The 12,087-nt window shown below is 48.8% G+C and overlaps 1 protein-coding gene across 1 annotated transcript in view; it reads right to left on the bottom strand.

Moving 5' to 3' along the window:
- The window catches only part of CEP120 (centrosomal protein 120), a 1,008,936-nt gene that overhangs the window by 804,041 nt on the left and 192,808 nt on the right, over positions 1-12,087 (bottom strand). The window lies entirely within an intron of this gene.

Below are 12,087 nucleotides of genomic sequence, written 5' to 3' on the forward strand. Positions count from 1 at the left end.
GATATTGTTCTCTCTACACCAGCTGCAAAATTTATTCCAATGGCAGCGGTATAAAGACTTTGTTGCTGGCCTTCTGGCCGAAAGCAACACCTCCATGATGTCATCAGGGAGGTCCCAATCCTTGTACCTCAACCTTTCAGAAGCCAAGCGTGAAGGTTGAGGGTTCTTATGTCTGGATGGAGAACCTGACCTCCCTTCTGCGAGAGAAGATTCTCTTTGAGTGGAAGACAGATTGGAGGGCAGATGGACATATCCAGAAGGTCCGGGTACCACGTTCTCCTGGCCCAGTCCGGGGCAATTAGGATCATGGTTTTCCGGAATCTTCTCAACCTCCTGATCATCTGAGGAATAACAGGGACTGGTGGAAACGCATAAAGGAGTGGAAACTCCCAGTCACTACAAACGCGTCCCCTAGAGCTCCTCTCGGAGGAACTTCCCTTGAACAGAACAGATCGCACTTCCTGTTGGTACTGGTGGCAAACCGATCCACCTGAGGGGTTCCCCAAAGGGAGAACATCTCTTGAAGGACTTCCTGAGCTAGCTCCCACTCGTGGGAGACTGTGCTCTGCCTGCTCAGAGCGTCCGCTGTCAAGTTCTTCTCTCCAGCTATGAGAACTGCTGATAGAGAGATTCCTTCCTGAATTGCCCAAAACCAGAGCTGCATTGCCTCTCTGCAAAGTGGCAGTGACCCTATGCCTCCTCTTTTGTTGAGGTAGTGCACCTCAACAAAAGGACGGACGTGTTGTCCGTCATTATCAGGACATTTCTCCCCTGTACTGAAGCAGGAAAGCTTTCAGCGCTAGTCTGATCGCTCTCAGCTCTAACAGGTTGATGTGTAGTCTGGACTCCGATGGAGACCAACGACCGCTGATGGTCAAGTCATTGGCATGGGCTCCCCACCCTGCGAGAGAGGCATCTGTGACTACCGTTATCTCCGGCCATGGTTGCCAAAACAGTTCTGCTTTCAAGATGTTCTCTGATAGGCCCACCATTGAAGGTCGTAGGCTACCTTGTCCGGAATCCGGAGGAGATCTGTCATTCTTCCTGAGTATTGTGACCACTGGGTTCTTAGTGCCCACTGAGAGATGTCATTCTCAGGCGAGCCTCTGGCACAAGGAAGATGCAGGATGCCATGAGGCCTAGCCATCTCTAAAAGTCGAAGGCTGGGAGATGTTGGGCATTTTGAAACTTGTTGACCATCTGCAGAATATCGTGAGCCCTCACCTCTGGTGCCGAGGCTTTTCCCAGGGAAGTGTCCAGGACCGCGCTGATGAACTGGAGTCTCTGTGATGGTATCATCTGTGACTTCTTTAAATTGAGGGAGAAGCCCAGTTTGTGAAGTAAGTGGCAGACCTAATCTAGCTGGATCTGAGCTTGTTCCGAAGATACAGTTCTGATCAGCCAATCGTCCAGGTAGGGGTAGACGTGGATCCCTTCCCTCCTTAGACTTGCAGCCACTACCGACATTAGCTTGGTGAAGACCCTCGGGGCCGAGGTCAGCCCAAATGGCAGAACTCGAAATTGATAATGAGAGCCGCCAATTGCGAACCTCAGGTATTTCCTGTGTTTGAGATGGATTGGCACATGGAAATAAGCATCCTGGAGGTCCAGAAGGATCTGAGAGAGAGTTACCACCTTGAACCTGTCCTTCCTGAGGAACTTGTTAAATTTTCGTAAGTCCAAGATATGTCTCAGTCCTCTGTCCTTCGGTATGAGAAAGTAGGGGGGAGTACCATCCCTTGTTCCTCTCGCTACAGGTACCAGTACCGGTTTTATGGCACCTTTCTCTAGCAGGTGCCCCGGTGGATGACTGAGGGATGGGTAGGCAGTAACCTTGGGCAACTGTCTCCAATGCCCAAGCATCTGACGTAATAGCCTGCCATTCCGTCAGATGGTGAGTTAACCTGCCCCCTACAGGCGTTTTGTGTGGAAAGACCTCAGAGTGGTTTGGGGGCGGCTGATACAGATGCCGAGGGTAAAGATGCACCTGCTGCGGCCTTAGTACTTTTGAGCCGTCCACCTCGGGTGGATCTCCTTTGGCCTCTTTGAGCCGGCTGTCCTCTGCCTTTCCCAAATGCGGAATAATAGCGAAAGGACTTTCCTCTCCCAGAGGTTCCTGAAGGGTGAAAAGGAGTTTTGCGGATTGCAGCCCCTAAATATTTTGCTGCTGCTTTAGATGTTTGCAACTTTTCCAGACTGTCATCAGCCTTTTTACCGAATAAAGAAGAACCATCAAAAGGCAGATTCAAAAGTCTGGTCTGTACATCTGGAGCAAAGACAGACTTTCGTAACCATGCATGCCTGCGGATTGTAGCACTTGCCGCCATGGCCCTGCTGATACCGTCAGCGGAATCGATGCCAGTTTGAAGAGATTCGCACATGGCATCTTTGCCATCTTTAATGATGTTAAGGAAGGCTTCCCTTTCATCTCCTTCAAGTACGCAGTCAGCCGCTGATGAAGCACACTCCCACAGTGTGTGACTGAACCTGGCGAGCGTACAAGTGGTGTTGATGGATTTCAATGCCATACTACAAGCAGAAAAGACTTTTTTGCCATAGAATCGTACCTTTTGTCACCCCTGTTCTGTGGAACAGTAGGATAAGCGGATCTGCTGCTTGATGAAGTTGCCGCTTGAACCACCAGGCTCTCTGGAGTCGGGTGTTTTGATAAATATTCAGGGTCAGCCGCAGCTACCCTATACTTGGCTGACAATTTTTTATTGACTGCAGGGATAACCTCAGGAGTTTCCCCAATTTGATGAAATTTTCCTTTGTAAAGCTGTATGGAAAGGGACCACAGGATACTCCTGTGGACCTTTATCTAGTATGTCTGTAAGGTCAGCCTGTTGAAAAACAGGTGAAGGCGCAGACCAACCCATGAATTCAATAATTCTTGCCATCAGGGTTCTATAGGGGGTTTTGGCATGTTCCCCTGGGTCTGGTTTGACAAATTCCACTTCTGGGGAAGTGTCCAATCCACTTGCCTCATGTAGGGATTCCTGTAGGTCTTTCAACCTTCTTTCCTCAGAGGTAAAATCCTCTGAAACAGGTGGTGTGGTCCTCTGCAGCTCGAAGGGTCTTTCTTTGTCAGAAACCTCCCCTTCTTCATAGATTGAAGATAATCTGGGGTACTCTGACCTCAGAAATGTTGTAAACCCCATTTCTAAAGCAGAAGGAGCCAAACTTGTCATTATTGGTCGAGAAAACGTCAATGTTGTCGACGCCGATGTGAAAGGCTTCGAAGGCGCTGAGAAAGGCGTCGAGAAAACTGGAAGAGGCCTCGAGGAACTCGAGAGGATCGGGATCCTACTTCAGGATGTCGACGACGTTCTCAGCGTCGTGCTGGAGGCTCTGGGTATAACCGTTGGCTGTGAAGTAGCCGTGGTTTTTTCTTTTAAATCGGCGTCGATGTCGGCGTCGATTCTATCGACCGATGCGTCGAAGAACCCTTCGACAACGGCATTGATGGCGTCGATCCTTGAGTCGAAGGGATCTTCGACGACGAAGATGGTGCCTTCCTACCCGATGGCCCGTGGCGCTCTCGGATGGACTCTTTCGCCGGGTGCAAAGAATCGCTGCGTTTCGATTTTTTGGGTTTTTCACCCAGGGCATCACCCTCAGCTGTCTTCGAGGGGGTTGAGGCCGCTTTCTCGAAGACGCTTAGCATCTTTTTCCTGAATTCCTCCCACTCAGCCTGAGAGCTGTGTTTTGTGGGGCAGGAGACAAAAGATGACGAGGAAGGGGATCTTCGACGTCTCTTTTTTGAGTGTCTAGATCTCGACGAGTGGTGGGAGCTGCTTCGAGACCTAGAATGGGAATGCTTTAGACGGCGAGGAGACGAATGCCTCGACCAAAGAAACTTTCGAGGTGGTTTTGACTGACTTGCCTCTCTCGAGCTTCCCCTTAAGCTCCTTCAAGGCTTTCGCCGTCATGGACATGCAGTCCTCACACTCAGAACAATGGTGCTCGACTACCAAGCACCACAAACAGATCCTGTGAGGATCCCTTATCGACATTTTATTTCCACAGTCTCGACATTTTTTGAAGCGGACCGCGGAGTCGTCGGTTCGGATGAGGAAGCCATCGAGTACGAGTTGGTTTTATCGAGGAAATATAAGAGGATTATCTGACTGAACTGAGCAACGATATTCCGAGGCCCCACGAAGCGCGGAAAAACAGAACTGAGCAACGGACGCCGCGCGTGGCTATTTATGGGCATGGTGACGTTGGCGCCGATACGGAGGCTGTCGAGGGACACCAACTTGGCGGACGTCGACGTGCAGTGCCCTCTACAGAGAAAAAAATTCCGAGGCCAGCAAGCTGGAGACAAATTATCTAAGATAAGGAATACGTCGGAGGACAATCCCTTTGAAAGTGTACAGTAGTATAACAAGCAAGATGCTGAGCAGTAGCAATGATAGACAGCAGTCGGAAAACCTAGTTATTGCATTTTAGTGAAGAGGCTTGTTGCTCAGCCAATTTTTTTATACTGGCTTTAAAGGTGAGGAAGGAGGGCTCCTGTCTAAGAGGAATGGGCGACAGATGTCCATCGTTTGGCAGCTTGGACTGGAAAGCTGGCTCCTCACGCTGTTTTTAGATTGTATCTTGGTACCACCAGGTTATGGGAGTAGGATCTGGTAGTACGTGTGGGTTGGTGTTTACAAATTTTGTCAGCCAAGTATTTCGGGGCTGAGTTTGTGAGGCATTTATGCTTGATGACCAGGGGACGTAGTGTGATTCTGTCACGGATGGGTAGCCAGTCGGCGTTCGGTCTGAGTAGAAATGTGGCAAGATCCGGGAAGACTACGTGCTGCTCTCAGAGAGTTATGCTGGAGTACCTGGAGTTTATTTATATTGTGTTAAAATGAACCAAGGAATAATGTGTTGCAATAGTCAAGTTTAGATAATGCAGGTGCTCTGGCCAGCGTTGGGCAACTGCTTGTAGATAAGTAAGATTTACAGCTGTAGATCAGTTTATTAGTGTAGGACGTGGATGACGCCACACTGTTGACCTGTTTAAGAGAGAGTTGAATCGAGGTAGACCCCCCCCCGTGTTTATCTCTTTAGAGACGTTGATTATATAAAAGTCAATGACAAAAGACGAGTATCTAGTGTCGAGTTTATTCAGGTGTGCCCGAGTAACCACGATCATCAACTTGGTCTTGTCGTCATTGAGGCAAAGGCTGTTGGTAGCCACCCAGGCTTGGATTTCGAGATAGATATTATTTAGCAGTTTGGAATCATGTCCGTAACAGCCAGTGAGGGGGAGGAGGACTTGAGTGTCATCTGCATAGTTCGTGTAGATGACACCCATATTGTCCAGGCGGTCGAAGAGAAGCTTCGTAAATATATTGTATAATGTGGGTGACACACAAGATCCTTGAGGGACACCACACAGTACAGGAATGGAGTCTGCTGAGGCCGAAGGGGAGAAGATGGTGGTCCGATTTAATAAGAAGGATTTAACCCAGTCGGATGCATTAGTGGAGAATGCTGCCGCTGGGTTATATTGGTGGGAAGGTTGACAAGATAACGCATAGAATTGATAAAATCGAAGAGAGACTACAGGGGTTAGGACACAATCAAACCTCCCTGGACACCTTGGAGTCACAAATGGACCAAAGGATTGCAGAGATAGAGGCCAGAGAGGAGGAGTTCCATCTGAAGATGGACGATTTAGAAAATCGGGAACGACGAAAAGTACTGTTCTTTGGGATCCCGGATAGGGAAGGCGAAACCGAGCAGGACTTGAAAAGGACTCTACAAGCGATAGTGAAAGTCCTTTTCGAAGATGACTCAGTCGATGAACCAAAGATCGATCATATACACAGAGCTGGATGGTTCAAAAACAGTCCGTGCACGGTTCCACAACTAAGCCAACAAAGCTAGAATTCTTGAAAAGGCCAAGCGCTGCCCACAAATCCTTCTCGACACGACAAGAGTGATCTTCCAAGATCAATCCTCACACTTGCCATGCAAAGTATGTGTATGCCTCTAACCAAATGTATCAAAGAAAAGGGAATTGATACGGTTGGGGCTACCCCGTCTCTCTCACGTTTGAATGGGAAGGAAATACGGTTAGACTGAAAATGGAGAAGGACAAAGGCCTGCCCATCAGACCTGGTAGGAAACTGGGACAACAAACAGAACCAAGGAGAAGGACGTGACGACAACAGGCAATGGCGTATCCAAGTACCAAGACAGAGGCGGATCCCGGGATCCAGAAAGTATAGAAGGATGAACGCCTCGCCAGTTGCGGAACTCAGAGGATTAAGCGAACAAGGCAACACTGAAGAAAGGACACCTTGCCCGAGGTGAGACAATGATCTAGTGAGTTTCCGCAGCAAGAGAGTCGCATGTACCATTGGCAGTTACAGGCTACCTTGCTGACTTGAGCTAACAAGGTACTGGAGGGTCGCCCTGAGGTGATACGATAAACCAAATATTGTGCAAACATCTGAACATGCGTCAATGGCTGATCTCCGCAGCATATTGTGATACTTCAAAGGGGTTACACCAAAGGTAAACAGGGAGAGTTATTAGCATACCCGACCCAGACATTCACAGTGAATGTTTTTGGCGGGAACAGGCTCACTTTGAAAAGATAGGAGGGTTTAATTAGCGTTGTGATTTGGGGGGGAATGAAGGGGGGCGTCAATGTTTGTTGTGGTGACTTGAGAAGGGACCGCAGAAGGTACGGTTCCCACTGGTGGTCCAGGATTGGTTGGGTGAGGATAGCCCGGCTAGGTCGGATGCCGCTAGGGGTTGAGGGGTGGGGGCTGGGGTTGAGGGGAGGGGGGGCAGACATGAACAAGTTTCTGCATAATGGTGTTTTACGATACAAGAAAAGGTACTGAGGAGAGGTTGTATGTGCGCACCACATGAGTGGTATAGACGACAGAAGGATATGGTGGTAGAATCTCAATCCACTAGACTCCGGCATCTCAGGGTGGGCACGCTCAATGTTAAAAGGACTGAACTCACCTACAAAGCGATCATTAGTGTGCAGGGAATTTAAGAGAGCGAGGCTTGATGTGCTTCTCCTCCAAGAGACCAAGTATGTACGTGGGGAAGAACATAGGGTTTTGTACTCCAAAGAGGGAACTGAACACTGGAGCTATGGCTCTCTGCGGAAAGCAGGAGTGGGTATACTGGTAAGGAAGGGGCTCAATCTTGAAATTAGCAAGAAGTGGGCAGACGTGGAAGGGAGGTCCATCATAGTGGTGGGCAAGATACGCAATTCTACACTCACACTTGCAACACTTTATTTTCCCAACGTTGGGCAGTCACGCTTCCTAAAACGCATTATCCCGAAGGTAATGTTACAAGCCTCAGGGCATGTCATTTTGGGCGGAAACCTTAACTTATGGGCAGACCCCACCTGGGATGGACAGGCTGGCAACCCAGAAGCACGTGAGCCGGTAGACTGTGGCCGTGCAGGGGTGATGGAAATGATTGAGATGTACGGTCTACAGGACATCTGGTGAAGCTTTTATCCCAATGAGACTGGATTTAAATTCTACTGAGCACCTCACTCTACATTTACTAGAATAGACTACCTGTACCTTTTGGAAGTAATGAGCGAGATTGCGACCGCCTCAGAGATTGCGCCAGTCTCGTGGTCAGACCATGACATGGTTAGCATTGACCTGAAACGGACCGCCCTCCCACATAAAGGTGCAAAGTGGGGTTGCAATGAAACCTTGTAGAAGGACCCGGTCTTCTGCACGGAACTAGAGGGTGAAATTAAGTAGAACTTTAGAATTAATGACATGGGCGAGGTATCTAAGAATAGTGTGGGAGGTGGGGGAAGGCAACATGGCGGGGTATCCTGATCAAGGAGGGGGCTATGAAAAAGAGAAAGGGCTCTGACAGAGGATAGACTGAGGAGGGAGAGCACACAATTAGATATTGCAGTGTGAAATTCCACTGAGGGGAGGGCGGAGAGAGTCGCAGAAGCCATTACAGAAAAGGGAGGAGCTCCGGCTCCTTGAGGGACAAGTTAAACGCAAACTCCAATTTCTCAGGCAAAAGCATTATGAGAAGGGTGATAAAGCAGATGCACAACTCGCTGCTAGGCTGCGGGGACAACGGGCGTAGAGGTGGGTTGCCGCTATTGGGGTGGGCCGGGATGCTGCCCAGACGGAGACGAAAGAGATCCCGGAGGCCTTTGCAAACATTTATGAACAGCTATATAGATCCGAAATGGTTCAGGGAGAAAGGAAATAGACCAGTACTTGCAGGGAGTGGACATGCCGAGACTCGCTCGAGACAAAGCAGAAGCGATGGAGGCTCCGATCACAGCCGACGAGATTGAGAGAGCGATTAAGAGACTCCCATTAGGGAAAGCGCCAGTCAACAACGGGTATATGGCAGGATTTTATAAGAACTTCCTTTAGTCTCTCCTCCCCTTTATGGTTGACTTATTCAACGACATCCTGCAGACAAGTGAGGCTCCTGAATCCTCTCGAGCGCTAATCTCTGTGATCCCCAAGGAAGGCAAAGATCCCAAGCTATGCGGATCATACCGTCCCATCTCACTACTCAATATTGACGCAAAGATCTATACCAGAGTACTGGCAAATAGACTTGAGATCCACTTGCCCCTACTAATACAATCCTATCAGGACAGATTTATTTTGGGGAGATAGGGCGCTGACACGATGCGCAAGACTCTCCACTTAATACACAAGTCAAAGAGAATGTCAGGTGACCCTGCACTTTTGTCAATCAACACTGAAAAAGCATTTGACAGGGTGGAGTGGCGCTTCCTGAAAGCAGGACTTGACAAGGCTGCCCTCTCTCAGCGATTTTGTTCGCCCTCTCCCTGGAACACCTTGCTCAGACACTTAGAGCGGATCTTCAGGTAGAGGGTCTCCAGGTAGACGGAAAAGAATATAAAGGTAGCCCTCTATGCCGATGACATTCTCTTACATGTAAAAAAAACCCTAATATCAATTCCTAGAGCTATACATCTAATAGAACGCTACGGGGGACTTTCAGGTTTCAAGATTAATTAGGTATAAGTCCATCCTGTTCCCACTACGAGAACTCACCCTCGAGAGCACCGCCAGTCTCTCTGCACTCGGTCTTGTGATGGGAGGGGCAACCCTGCGCTATCTAGGGATCAATCTGACACAGGAATTAGAGAACCAATATGTTGCAAACTTCCCCCACCTCCCGGGTTGTTTTCATGCAGATTTGGCAAAGTGGCAGAAGCCGACGATCAATAAAAATGGTGTGTCTCCCAAGATTCGTATATCCATTCCAAATGCTTCCACTCTAACTCCCAGAGGCATTCTCTAGGGAAATAAAAAGAGCCATTCTAAGATTCCTATGGAAGGGGAAACAAGCGAGTATAGCATATGAGGTTCTCTTCTTGCCCAAGGAAAAAGGAGGGGTGGGCCTCCCTGATCTGAAAATATACTACCAAGCAGCACAACTGAGAGTATTGATTGCCCATTCGAGAGGAAGGAAAGATTTGCAGTGGCTACACCTCGATATCTATAATATAGCCCCTGCCACCGTCTCAGAATGGCTATGGGTCCCCAGAAAAAAATTTCTTTGAAGACTCCAAAGCCAACCCACACTGGGCACGATATGGGACATCTGGAGGGACGGGGCAGACATGAGGGGGTGGGTGGGGTCACCACGTGGCCTTGTCCCCTAAGCCATATATGGGCCCCAGGAGCACATGCGGAAATCCCAGATCGTGCTCGATTCAAATTCTGGTTTGAGGCGGGTCTCGAGAGTGTAGATCCACTATGGAAGGCTGGTGTCTCGCACAATCACTGAATTGAAAGAAGCACTACGAATACACACATTACCTGTCTTTGCCTTTCTGCAACTTAAGGGCACCCTTATGAGGAAGGAAAGGCGTGAGAAGGTACAGAGGGATCTCACCACGTTTGAGAAAGTACTTGACACAGTAACAGAAACCAAGGGTCTGATCAAGCATGTACAGAGCACTGTTAGATACTAGGAAAGGATCAAATCTAAAGAACAAGTGGGAACGGGATTTAAATATGGAATTGAACGCAGAATTATGGGCAAAGATGAGCAAAGGGGCCTCGCAAGTGTCCATAGCGGCACAATATAAACTGCAGGCCATCAAGTTACTCCATAGATGGCAATACGACCCGCACAGGTAGTCGAAGATGTTTCAAGCCACGAGTCCCTCATGCTGGCATCAATGTGGGGAGAGGGCCAATTACTGGCACATGTGGTGGGTGTCCCAGGGTTCAGGTATTCTGGAATGAGGTCCTTGGCTGGATCAAGCAGATAGATGGGATCTCCCGTGAGGCTGCAGCCCTTCTAATACTATTTGGGTTGGAAGAATGTGAGGGTGAAACGAGGAGAACGTCTGGAATAGTGGTCCTTTACTGCTCGCCGCACGTGCCTGTTTGGTGATCAAGTGGAAAGTGAACTCGGTCCAGAGTAAGAGAGTGGATTGACGTCGCCACATGAAAAGAATCACTGCAGCCCTCCACGGGAAAGCGGCACAAAATGAATCGATGTGGAAAGATTTTGTAAATGAGTACATGCCCAATCCGCCAAGAAGGTCAACACAGAGGGAATGACGTATGAGCCAATAGCAAATGCATAACTACATGATCTACGAAGTACGCGTGCCTGGGAATCCTTGGAGTGGGTGCTCATTTGCACCATGTTAGATATGCCTGAACTGCGGAATAAGAAAGTATGGTGAGCAGACCGCACACAACGTTATTGAAAATATAAAAAAAAAAAACACATGTGCGAGGGAGTGAGAAACAACGCTGGGTTACGGTTTTAGAAATGTAGTACATTTAGAAGAGGGATGAATCGACAGAATGTTGGTTGTAATACCTGCCAAATGCTATATGCATGTTATTTACTGTATTCTATAAAACTTATTCAAATAAAAAAAAAAAGAGAAGTTAAATAAAAGTAAAAAAATAAAGTTCCAAGTTCCAAAACAATATTGGGAAGGCAACTCCCTTCCCTAAGCGTTCATCATGTTCTCCATCAATAGTCTCCATCACAGTTGTCTTCTGCCAAAGGATATGACTCCCTTCCACTGGTATTCTCATGATTTGTGCCAAAAGGGTCTTTCTTCCCCCTTGGGATTTCCATGACGTGTGCCACAGGGTTTCTTCCCTTGGCCTTCTCGTGCTACATGCCAAAGGTCCTCTTCCCCTGAACATCTTGTCTCGTTCTGTAGTTCCCAAACCCCTTGCTCAACTTTGAAATATCCCTGGACTAGACCTGGTTCACTATCCTGCCAGACCTCTCTGCCAGTCTCTCTGGGGTGCTCTTCACCACCCCCATTCTCAACTCCCTACTCTCTTTGGTCACACTCTGACGAGGAAGATGGCTCTGCACTTACGCCCAACCACAGCATCTGGGATATCAGAGTGCCCTCCCAGCCCCTCCACCCCCCCCTCTGTGTACCTTTGTACTCGGTTTGCGAGTGTTACAGTCCTCAGCAACACCAGACAGCTTCTGCGGCTTCCCCTGGGCTCTCGTGGTCTTCGTTCAGTGGCTGTACCACGCTGGTGTCTCAGTGCGTTGAGTCTCGCCTGGACCACTCTGGCAGCTTTGCTTCTGCCACCGGATCCCACAACCACGTACGTAGTTGTGTTTTCCTGCCTTGCCATCCTCTGCCTTTCGGTTCCAGGCGGTCCGGTCTGCCGCAGGACCTCTCCTCTGCGTTCCGCTCCCTGGCGGGAAGCTACTCTGGAGCAGGACAGACCCCAAGGGGAAACCCCTTGTCAGTTTTTATGTCCCGACTGCTTTCTACCTTCCAATAGCTAGCATGCTCGTAGCAATTCCACGTGGGGCTCTTCATCACCCTGCTCTTCCTTGCGACAGTAATTTTGAAGTTATCCATATTTTCTCTTCCCTCACTCTTCCTCGACGACAGTGTTATTTGCCTGAAAAACACAATTACTATGTATAAGGAAATTAGTGGAAGCAAGAGTATAAAGAGGATGGGTGGTATCCGAGTCCTACATATAGTGCTGGATGCCTTATGTTTAACAGCAGGATGGTGTGTATACCACGTTACCCCTCAACAACCCTCACTTCTCCCAGAGAGGCATTCCC

This window comes from Ambystoma mexicanum, chromosome 6p (genome assembly GCF_040938575.1).
Source record: "Ambystoma mexicanum isolate Mex_15411 chromosome 6p, UKY_AmexF1_1, whole genome shotgun sequence".
NCBI classification, from domain to species: Eukaryota; Metazoa; Chordata; class Amphibia; order Caudata; family Ambystomatidae; genus Ambystoma; species Ambystoma mexicanum.